This window comes from Malaclemys terrapin, chromosome 10, assembly GCF_027887155.1.
Source record: "Malaclemys terrapin pileata isolate rMalTer1 chromosome 10, rMalTer1.hap1, whole genome shotgun sequence".
Lineage (NCBI taxonomy): Eukaryota > Metazoa > Chordata > Testudines > Emydidae > Malaclemys > Malaclemys terrapin.
Window position 1 is genome coordinate 55,056,140 of NC_071514.1, and position 12,193 is coordinate 55,068,332.

Genomic DNA, 12,193 nt, shown 5'->3' on the forward strand with positions numbered 1-12,193 from the left:
ATGAACAGAGCAAGTGGCGGGCTGAAGACGATAGGTGGCGTCAGCTTGCAGACAGACGGCAAGAGGCAATGCTCCGTCTGCTGGAGCATCAAAGTGATATGCTCGAGCGTATGGTTGAGTTGCAGGAAAGGCAGCAGGAGCAGAGACCGCCGCTACAGCCCCTGTGTAACCAACAGCCCTCCTCCCCAAGTTCCATAGCCTCCTCACCAAGACGCCCAAGAACACGGTGGGGGGGCCTCCGTCCACCCAGTCACTCCACCCCAGATGATCGCCCAAGCATCAGAAGGCTGGCCTTCAATAAGAGTTAAAGTTTTAAAATGCAGTGTGTCCTTTTCCATCCCTCCTCCCCCACCCATCCCAGGCTACCTTGGCAATTATCCCCCTACCTCTGTAAGGAACTAATAAAGAATGCATGAATGTGAAAAAACAATGACTTTATTGCCTCTGCAAGCGGGAGGGGAGGGTGGGGTGGGGTGGTTGGTTTACAGGGAAGTAGAGTGAACCGGGTCGGGGGGGGGGGTTGGAGGGTTCATCAAGGAGAAACAAACAGAAGTTTCACACAGTAGCCTGGCCAGTCACAAAACTCGTTTTCAAAGCTTCTCTGATGCGCACCGCGCCCTGCTGTGCTCCTCTAACCGCCCTGGTGTCTGGCTGCGCGTAATCAGCGGCCAGGCGAGTTGCCTCAACCTCCCACCCCGCCATAAATGTCTCCCCCTTACTCTCACAGATATTGTGGAGCGCACAGCAAGCAGCAATAACAATGGGGATATTCTTTTCGCTGAGGTCTGAGCGAGTCAGTAAGCTGAGCCAGCGCGCTTTTAAACGTCCAAATGCACATTCCACCACCATTCGGCACTTGCTCAGCCTGTAGTTGAACAGGTCCTGACTCCTGTCCAGGCTGCCTGTGTACGGCTTCATGAGCCATGGCATTAAGGGGTAGGCTGGGTCCCCAAGGATCACGATAGGCATTTCAACATCCCCAATGGTCACTTTCTGGTCCGGGAAGAAAGTCCCTTCCTCCAGCTTTCGAAACAGAGCAGAGTTCCTGAAGACGCGAGCATCATGTACCTTTCCCGGCCATCCCACGTTGATGTTGGTGAAACGTCCCTTGTGATCCACCAGGGCTTGCAGCAGCATTGAAAAGTACCCCTTGCGGTTTACGTAGTCGGTGGCTTGGTGCTCCGGTGACAAGATAGGGATATGGGTTCCGTCTATGGCCCCGCCACAGTTTGGGAATCCCATTTCAGCAAAACCATCCACTATTGACTGCACGTTTCCCAGAGTCACTACCCTTGCTATCACCAGGTCTTTCATTGCCCTGGCAAATTGGATCACAGCAGCCCCCACCGTAGATTTGCCCACTCCAAATTGATTCCCGACTGACCGGTAGCTGTCTGGCGTTGCAAGCTTCCACAGGGCTATCGCCACTCGCTTCTCAACTGTGAGGGCTGCTCTCATCTTGGTATCCTGGCGTTTCAGGGCAGGGGAAAGCAAGTCACAAAGTTCCATGAAAGTGGCCTTACGCATGCGAAAGTTTCGCAGCCACTGGGAATCGTCCCATACCTGCAGCACGATGCGATCCCACCAGTCTGTGCTTGTTTCCCGGGCCCAGAATCGGCGTTCCACGGCATCAACCTGCCCCAGTGACACCATGATTTCCACATTGCTGGGGCCTGTGCCTTGTGAGAGGTCTATGTCCATGTCAATTTCCTCATCACTCTCGTCGCCGCGCTGCAATCGCCTCCTCGCCTGGTCCGGGTTTCGCCTTGGCATGTTCTGGCTCTGCATATACTCCAGGACAATGCGCGTGGTGTTCATAGTGCTCATAATTGCCGTGGTGATCTGAGCGGGCTCCATGATCCCAGTGCTAGCTATGGCGCCTGGTCAGAAAAAAGGCGCGAAAGTAGTATCTGATGGACCAGGAGAAGGAGGGCGGGAGGGAGGGAGGGCCGAGTGACGACATGGCGTACAGGTACAGGAACAGGGAGAAACACAAACAACTGTCACATAGAATGGTCCCCCCAAAGATTAAACTGGAAACCCTGGGCTTAGCAGGCCGTTGATTTCACGGAGGAAGGGGAAGCAAATGAACACAGAACAAATCTATTTTTTACATCTTAAGGTGGCAGCCGACAGTGCAGCATGAGTGACAGCCATACCAGTATGACGACGATGGGTACCAATCATAATATACCATCATCTGCCAAAAGGCAAGGGGCTGCTGCTGTGTAGCAATGCAGCCCCACGTCTGCCAGCCCCACGTCCGCCAGCACCCAGCATCGCCCTCGGCCTCTTCTGGGTGCTTAGCAGACAATACTGGGCAATTGGCAGAAAATAGTATATTACGACTGGTAACCATCATCATCAAAACAGTAGCATGTCTGCCCAGGTGGCCATGATTGACAGCCATACCAGTATGACGATGACGGGTACCAGTCATAATATACCATCGCCTGCAAGGGGCTGGTGCAATGCAGCCCTACGGCTGCCAGCCCCACGGCTATCACTCATGCTACACCGTCTACCGCCAAAAGGCAGTTAGCAGCTGCTGCTGTGTAGCAATGCAGTCCCACGTCTGCCAGCACCCAGAGGACATATGGTGACGGTGAGCTCAGCTGAGCTGAGCGGGCTCCATGCTTGCCGTGGTATGTTGTCTGCACAGGTAACCCAGGTAAAAAGGCGCGAATGTATTGTCTGCCGTTGCTGTGACGAGGGGGGAGGGGCCTGACGACATGTACCCAGAACCGCCCGCGACACTGTTTTGCATCATCCGGGCATTGGGATCTCAACCCAGAATTCAAAGAAAAGGCGCGAACCGCTTCTCGGCTCTCTGAGCTGTGGCGCAAACGTAGTATCTGACGGACTAGGGGAAGGAGGGAGGGGGGCCGAGTGACAACATGGCGTACAGGCACAGGGAATTAAAATAAAGAACGGTGGCTGTGCATCAGGGAGAGACACAAACAACTGTCACAGACTGGTCCCCCCCAAAGATTAAACTGAAAACCCTGGGTTTAGCAGGCCGTTGATTTGACGGAGGGAGGGGGAAGCAAATGAATACAGAGCAAATCTATTTTTTTACATCTTAAGACGACGGTGCAGCGTGACTGATAGCCCTCGGCATCTTTCTGGGTGCTTGGCAGCAAATACGGGGCGGTGTATGACGATGGTCTTCAGGCCTATTGCACAATCGGCTGCTCAGGGAAGACTCTGCTAACGTACGATGACCCGACTTGTAACAGGATGGCTAACAGTCGTAATACACCATTTACTGCCAAAAGGCAAGCCCCACGGCTGCCAGCACCCAGATCGCCGATGAAGGCTACCAGTCTACTGCACCGTCTACCGCCAAAAGGCAGTTAGCAGCTGCTGCTGTGTAGCAATGCAGTCCCACGTCTGCCAGCACCCAGAGGACATATGGTGACGGTGAGCTCAGCTGAGCTGAGCGGGCTCCATGTTGTCTGCACAGGTAACCCAGGTAAAAAGGCGCGAATCTATTGTCTGCCGTTGCTGTGACGGGGGAGGGAGGGGCCTGACGACATGTACCCAGAACCGCCCGCGACACTGTTTTGCATCATCCGGGCATTGGGATCTCAACCCAGAATTCCAAGGGGCGGCAGAGACTGCGGGAACTGTGGGATAGCTGTGGGATAGCTACCCATAGTGCAATGCTCCGGAAGTCGACGCTAGCCTCGTACTGTGGACGCGGTCTGCCGACTAGAGCACCTAGAGCATTTTATTGTGTGGACACACACAAGCGGCTGTATACAACCGATTTCAATAAAACCGGCTTCTATAAATTCGAACTAATTTCGTAGTGTAGACATACCCCTAGTTAAAGGGAGTTCCTAGTGGCCATAGCTAAGCTGTACTGGATTTCTGTTGTGAGCATTCACCTGAGGATTCAAATGGGGAAGGAAGCTGTAGAAATACCTGTCCATAAATGGAGTGGTTGCTCTCACAGCGAAGTAGTGTAAAAGGCAGCCCATGTTGGAGAACTAAGGAGATGCAGCTGTCCACAGTCCAGATTGTACCCTGGACCGGTGAAAGTGAGCCAGTACGGCGTACCGGTAGGAAGCCAGTCCGACCCGTATGCAGCCCACATTAAAGTTCTAGAGGCAGTGCTTTAACATTCCTGCCCCTTTTGCCTTCCCCGTCGGCCCTGCTGGTAGGGTCCATACCGGCAGGGCCACTGACGGCGGAGGCAAAAAGGGCAGCGTGCTTTAACGTCGTTGCCCCTTTTGTCGCCCCCTCCCCCCCCCCCCCCCGCCCAGGTCGGCAATTTAAAAGGGCCAGGGGCTCCCAGCTGCTGCTACTGCAGCAGTGGCCAGAGCCCCGGGCCCTTTTAAACCATCGCCGGAGTCCTGGGCAGTGGGGGCCAGGCAGCATGGATGGGCTGGCTGTGGGAGGCGGACCCCTCCCCAGCTCTGCCCCTTCCACCCGAGGCCCTGCCCCTTCTGGAGCTGGCCCCCCTACCGGTAAGAATTTATTATTACTTTCACCCTTGACCCTGAAGAATGTCACAACCCCCAACCTTTTCACTTCGTCATCTTTAGCAACACCCGAGGCTCCTATGCTAACAGGCAATGGCGAAGTCTTTCACCTAGGAAACAAGTGACCAAAGCAAGTTGCTACAGAAATGCAGCTGGCTTTTCATAGGAAATACTTCTCTTGGTCTGACGAGTGATAGCACAGCTAAACTGGGCCATGATGAGAGGTAACATCCTATCCCCAAAACACTGTTTTTAGAAGTGACTCCTCCTGGTACAGGGCATGGTAAGGGGATTCGTGGCCCAGGGTGTCACCTACTGCTACAAAACTCCCAGTTGAGCAGGAAATGCCCCCTGCACCTTGATTCCTTTCTTTCACATTTATTTATCAGTGACCTCACATGCATGTGTCTCTTGCCGTAAGTGGGGAGCAGGGAGACACCTGGTCCAGTGGATGGCCCGCTGGACAAGGATTCTACATCTAGCTCACCCACTGGCCTGCTGGGTGATCTTTAGTCTACTAGCCAGATTTAAAAAGGGGTCTTATTAGTGACCTGTCAGCTAGAAAAGTGTCATTGTTATCACGTTAGGTGCATACCTGGTGCTCATCCCCAGGGTGTATGGAGCTGCGGAAAGAGGGTCAGTTTTGCTATATCATGTAATGCTTAAATGTTATTAGATAGCCAATTTGGAAAAGTCACAAAGAGCAATAACTTGAAGCAACATAATGTAATTTTGACCAGAATTGGCAGAAAGCTTCTAAATACAATTGATAATGTAACTATACACTCAAACTAGTATTGGTTGGGAAATATTTAGCCCCAGGTGATAACTTACGCATTTTCCCTTACTTTTTTGCCTTTGGTTAAAGCAAAAGTCTGTAGTCACATGACAGCATGAGCTTGTTTGACCATCTGTTACATTGTTGACTGGATTTATATGAGAAGATTTTCTGCCTGATATTTTATGACTATTGGCTACTGTCCAATGGTTCCTGCACTGGCAAATGATGATAATACAATGTATACCATGATGAATTATTTTCAGGCTATGTTCTGCTCTCTGGACCAAGACTGGATGTATGTTGTGTATGATGAAGCAATCTACTGCAAAGCACAGATTATTAAATAGAGGAATCAAAAGGAATTTGACCATGACCACCTTGATGTGGGAGGCAGCATCGTGCAATGAAGTTCATGGGTGGTGTAAACAGTATGATGCAGGAAACTGGATGTGAAGACCTCTTTGTTAAAGCCAGCAACTATGGTGCTTCAGTCAGCCATACACTAAAACGGACAGCATTAAAATCCACAAACTTATAAATGAGGCAATGAATCACTTGAAATGGATGGCACTTGGCACTTCCACGAGCTCCCAGAAGATGAGAAGAGATGCATGTTGGAGAAAACTTGAACATGCTTTGACACTGTGGAGAAGGCACCCAGAGAAGACAGAGTGGAAGCACAGAATGCTGTGGCAGACTTCATAAACAGACCCCAATCAGCTCATGGACTCTTATGTTACTAAAGGAACAATCTGTTCAGATACATAGCTCTCCCAGAACAGAAATGTAACAGAATTCTCCCACCTACCGATGGATTACATAGCAGCAAAGAGAGACGATAACAAGTCTATTGAACTTGAGACATCTGTAGTGTGATCACGTGAATTATGCTAGGTGGGGATGTGTAACTGTAGCAGAAGCCAGACTTCTGGAGGAGCAGAAGCCAGCTATATATCATGTCCTAGCTGATAGCCAAGGAGCAGTATCTCAGACTGCCAAACCCTTCAGTGGCATATGGCGTGACATGGCCATCGAGCAATCTCTCAACAAGGACTGTGGGAAGCATCATCATCTTTGCACAAAAGATAAGGCTCTGACCAAGTATTACCTGATTGCACATTTTGAGACAGTTGTAACAGCTATGACAAAACAAATGTGTGGAATGCAGCCTTCAGCAACAGAGTTCCACCAAGAAGCTACCACACAGTGCATGGCTGCAGATGAAACTGCTATCCCAGATATTAGAAAAGTTGTGACAATGACAAATCCTTTTAGCCCTGAACACGTGTGAACATTGCAATGTGTATTGGGGCCCCACCTGAAATTGCAGAAAGTTTGTGCGTGAGAAGTGAGAATGGCCTACAAGAAAGGAAGCAGTTTGTAACCAGTAGGCTGCAAAGGGGTGAGGTGGATCTCTCTGATCCCATAGAAAGGTCTAATCTCAAATCATCTGGTAATCTCAACAAGACAATCAAACAAAAGAAGCAGCAGATAGCACAAGGGAAAGCTATTGATCATCAGATATTCCACAAGCTGACAGTTATTGCCTAGCTCAGAGATGTTGGTAGCCAGGGTGATATGAAGTGTGAGCTGGCACCTGTTCCACTTTCCCTCTTCAACTTGGATGGAACTCTAAGGGCTTGTCTATGCTACCCACCAATCCAGCGGGTAGTAATCGATCCAGCAGGGGTCGATTTATTGCGTCAAGTATAGACACGATAAATCGACCACTGAGCGCTCTCCCATCGACTCCAGTTCTCCACCAGAGCAAGAAGCATAAGCGGAGTCGACGGGAGAGCGTCAGCTGTCAACTTGCCACAGTGAAGGCACCACGATAAGTAGATCTAAGTACGTTGATTTCAGCTACGCTATTCACACAACTTCAGCTACGTGATCTTAGATCGACCCCCGGCGGTAATGTAGACAAGCCCTAAGAAAGAACCCAAAGAGCAGCACATGGTCTTGGCTGGAGAAAAATCTATCAATGGTTGAGCTAGCAGCCTCCTGTGAGCCAACGTTAGCTATTACTGACATCACGAGGATTCTGCCAATGGTGTGCACAGACCCTACCAAGTGAAAAACTTTTGGGGAGCTGTCTGATCAGCTACTGAACATTTATCCTTGGCCTAAAATGTCAATACCCTGCTGTTGGTGCAAATGAAGAATCAATGAAAACTGGCGAGGGAGTCCACAAGGGGAATGTCCAAATGCAAGAAATTTGGAACTAGACTGTGATAATGCCATTACCAAAGCAAGATTTGAAGATCATATCAAAGAAATACACGTAACAATGCAAACTTTCTCCTCAGTCATGGGATTGGGGAGCATGAACAGAGATGATCAGCTGATTGTGAAGTATACCTTGCTGGTGGGTTTCACGACATCGCACAAGCAGTGAACGTAGTGCCTGGCACCTATTCTGCAATACCAGAACTTGAGACAGATCACAAGGAAGCAGGTTCGTGAGCCACATGCAAGAACATGCTTGAAAGTCTCAGGGAAGGAGAATACCAAGTTGGAGTGGAGGGAAACAATCCCAGAGTTAGGAGCCTCCTTCCAGGTGATGACATGGTATCCTCTCACATTAAGGATACTCCTCCATGGGAGGTAACCTCAGTTATTGGGAAGAGACAGGTAATTATAGGACTAGAAGGGACCTTGAGAGGTCATCTAGTCCAGTCCTCTGCACTCATGGCAGGACTAAGTATTATCTAGATAATGGGGATTTGATTATTAGAAATATCGATAGGTTTTGTGATGACCGGGAGAACTACATGGTGAATTGCCTGCTGGTTGCAAAGGATGTGGACCTGTCAAGACATCTAGATTGACTTATGTGCAGAGCTGGGGAAGGAGCCATTGGTTGGGGTATGTGTTAGTACCAATGACATAGGGAAAGGTCGGAGAGAGGTCCTGCAGGCCAAATTTAGGCTGCTAGGTAACAGTTTGAAGTCCAGGACCTCTATAGTCACATTCCCTGAAATGCTTCAAGTTCCACACACAGGGCCAGTTAGACAGGAAGAACTGCAGGGCCTCAATGCAGGGATGAGATGCTGGTGTTGGGATTTAGGTTTATTGGGAACTAGGGAACCTTTGGGGAAAGGAGGAGCCTATACAGGAACGATAGGCTCCAACTAAACCAAAATGGAACCAGATTGCTGGTATGTAAAATTAAAATAGATCATAGTTTTTAAACTAAGGACTAAAAGCTGCAGAAGAGCATAGAGTTTGGACAGAGACATCCCTTAGGGGAGGATTAATTTAAAGAGGATACTCTATATCCTAATAAAGAGGAGAGGATAGAAGCTGATAAAGTGCAGGTAGGAACTGGAGAGTCAAACAAAAGAGAGTCCCATTCAGTTACATCACATGAAGGCAGACAACTAAATGTGACATTTTATAAGTGCTTGTGTACAAATGCTAGAATTCTAAATACAAAGATGGGTAAACATGAGTGCCTCATTAAAGGAGGCTATTGATATAAGAGACATCACAGAAACTCAGTAGAATGATGATCAATGAGACACAGTAATACTAGGGTACAAAATATATAGGAATGACAGTACATTGTGCTGGTGGGGGCGTGACACTATATTTGAAAGAAAGCATAGAGTCAAATATAGTAAACATCTTAAAGGAATCAAACTGTACCACAGAATCTCTAGGGATAGAAATTCCATGCTTGAATAATAAGAATATAGCAGTAGGGATATGCTACTCCCCACCTGACCAGGATAGTGACAATGACTGTGAAATACTGAGGGAGATAAGAAAAGCTATAAAACCAGAAAACCCAGTAATAAGTGGGAGATTTTAAACTATGCCCTGTTGACTGGGTCCATGTCACTTCAGGAAGAGATGCAGAAAGAAAATTTCTAGACACCGTTAAATGACTGCTTCTTAGAGCAGCTAGCCGTGGAACCCGCAATTCTTGATTTCGTCCTAAGTGGTGCACAGGATCTGGTCCAAGAAGTGAATCTAACTGAACTACTCGGTAATAGTGACCATAATGTAATTAAATTTAATGGCCCAATAGGGGGAAAATACCAGAGAAACCCACCACAGTAGCATTTAGCTTCAAAAAGGGAAGAACACACACACAAAGGAGAAGGCTAGTTAAATGGAAATTAAAAGGAGCCACAAGAGTGACATGCCTGCAAGATGCATGGAAACTATTTACAAACACTGCAATAGAGGTTCCAATGAATTGTACTGTATACCCCAAATTAAAAAAAAAAAAAAAAAGGAGGACCAAAGAAATGCCACTGTGGCTAAACCATAGCATAAAAGAGGCAAAAAGTCATCCTTTAAAAAATGGAAGTCAAATCCTTCTCAGGAAAATAGAAAGGAGCATAAACTCTGGCAAGTCAGGTGGAAAAGGTAGGTCCAGAAAGAATTTGAAGAGCAACTAGCAAAAGTAACTGGTTAAAAGATTGAAAACTGACAATTTATTCCTACCCTTTGTTTTCTAAGTGGAGAGAGGTAACTAGTGGGGTCCCCCAAGTATCTGTACTGGGACCAATGATGTTCAACATATTCCTAAATGATCTGGAAAAGGAGGTAAACAGTGAGATGGCAAAGTTTCCAGACAATAGACAATTACTCAAGCTAGTTAAGTCCAAAGCTGACTGTGAAGAGTTACAACTAAATCTTACTAAATTGGGTGACTGGGTAACAAAATGGCAGATGAAATTCAATGTTGATAAGTGTAAAGTAATGCACATTGGAAAGCACAATCCCAACAGTTCATCCAAAATGATGGGATCTAAATTATCTAGTACCACTCAAGAGAGAGATCTTGGAGTCATTGTGGCTAGTTCTTTGAAAAACAGCTGCTCAGTGTGCAGTGGCGTTATCAAAAAAAATATGAGGAACCACTAGGAAAGGGCAAGATAAGACAGAAAATAGCATCATGCCACTTTTTAAATCTCTGTACCTCCACATCTTGAATACTGCATGCAGTTCTAAACTAATCTCAAAAAGTACAGAGTAGAATTGGGAAAAGTATAGAGAAGGGCAAGAAAAATTATTAGGGGGGATGGAACAGCTTCCATAGGATGAGAGATTTTTAAAAAACTGGTCCTGTTCTGCTTAGAAAAGAGGTGACAGGGGTGGGTGATAGAAGTCTATGAAATCATGAATTGTATGAAGGAAGTCTTATTTACTCCTTCACATAACACAAGAATCAGGGGTCACCCTATTAAATTAAACAAACAGAAGGAAGTGCTTCTTCACACACACAGTTAACCTGTGGAACTCATTGCCAGGGGATGTTATGAAGGCCAAAAGTATAACTGGGTTCAAAAAAGAATTAGATCAATCCATAGAGGATAGGTCCTTCACTGGCTATTAACCAAGATAGTCAGGGATGCAACCCCATGCTCTGGGTGCCCTTAAACCTCTGATTGCCAGATGCTGGGACTGGATTGCTTAATAATTACCCTGTTCTGTTCATTCCCTGTGAAACACCTGGCATCGTACACTATCGGAAGACAGGATACTGGGCTAGATGGACCCTGGGTCTGACCCATTATGGCTGTTTGTATGTTCAAAGCAAACACTCGAAGTAAGCAGGGTGATAATGTGGAGCTTGGACTCGGATAGTGCATGTGTGCACTTTTTAGGTTTTTTTATGCTTGGGGGTTCCTTCACTATAAACTGATATCTTCTAGTGTCTTTGGTCTGTGGGATGCAACTTTAAATAGCTAGTTAGTTAACATAATAAAGTTTTTTTTGTTTTACATTTCTTCTGGTTTTTAATAATGCAAATTTAATACACATATTAACTTTGTTTACAGTGTAATGGGGACCAAGTCTTTTATAACACAAGCTATACTTTTGCAATTGTATAGATATTCATTTTTATTTAAGGTGCATTACTAATATTTGATACTAAATGTAATGCTTAATTGCTAGAACAGATGCTCACAATCTTCTATTAGAACGTGTATTGCTTTCCCTTGCTGAGCACTCTGTTTTAGCAAAAGAGTTAGTAACATAATTTTTACCGCATTTTAGAGTTAATTTGCTTGTGATACCAATTCCACTTTCAAGTATTTAGAAACACAAACTTTAACAACAATTACTTCCTTGTAACAGAACATAAAAGAAAAGCGTATAAAAATTAAACCATAATAAATTTTAAATGCAAGTTCATGCAAACACTTTGAGGGTATTACATTTTTATGACACTTTGTGTTTGGGAGCCAAAGGTGGAAACTTGCTGAAACTGTTTGGTTAGCTTTATGCATAAAATTGTTATTTTAAAACCTTTTTGCCATGACATTTTTATAGGGATATTTAAAATTGCAAACAAGTTCATAAAAACCCCAACAAGAAATTGACATTTTAATATTACCTTTACCTTAATGTTGAGATTTCCCCTTACATTTTTTCTTTGAATAAAAAATAAAAATAATAAAAAAAAAACTGATTAATAGAAGGATTCTTTTGGTTTTTAATTGTACATCGATTTCTGCCTCAACAAACAATGCATATATTTGTAACTGAGACCTTTTTGAACTTTAAAAAAATGGTGGTAATAATACTATGATGCTTATACCCCAAACATAATAATAAAATAGTGTGGTTGTCACGGAGTATTGGGGAACTCAGGGCCCTGCACCCCCGGTTTCCTGCGATTCACCATGACTCTCAGCCAGCCAGTAAAGCAGAAGGTTTATTTGGATGGCAGGAATACAGTCCAAGACAGGTCTTGCAGGCACAGACAACAGGGACCCCCTCAGTTAGGTCCATCTTGGGGTCCCAGGGCATCCCCGCCCCCTTGGGAGGTCAGAGCAATCTCTGCCTCCCCACCATCTCACCACCCAGCTTCCAAGACTCTGCCTTCAGCGACCCCTCCCACAGCCTTTGTTCAGTTTCCCGGGCCACGGTGTCACCTGGGCTCTCATGTTACACGCCC

The 12,193-nt window shown here is 46.3% G+C and overlaps 1 protein-coding gene across 1 annotated transcript in view; it reads right to left on the reverse strand.

Annotated features, from left to right (window-relative positions):
• The window catches only part of ECI1 (enoyl-CoA delta isomerase 1), a 280,245-nt gene that overhangs the window by 45,226 nt on the left and 222,826 nt on the right, over positions 1–12,193 (reverse strand). The gene's annotated exons all lie outside the window — the stretch shown is intronic.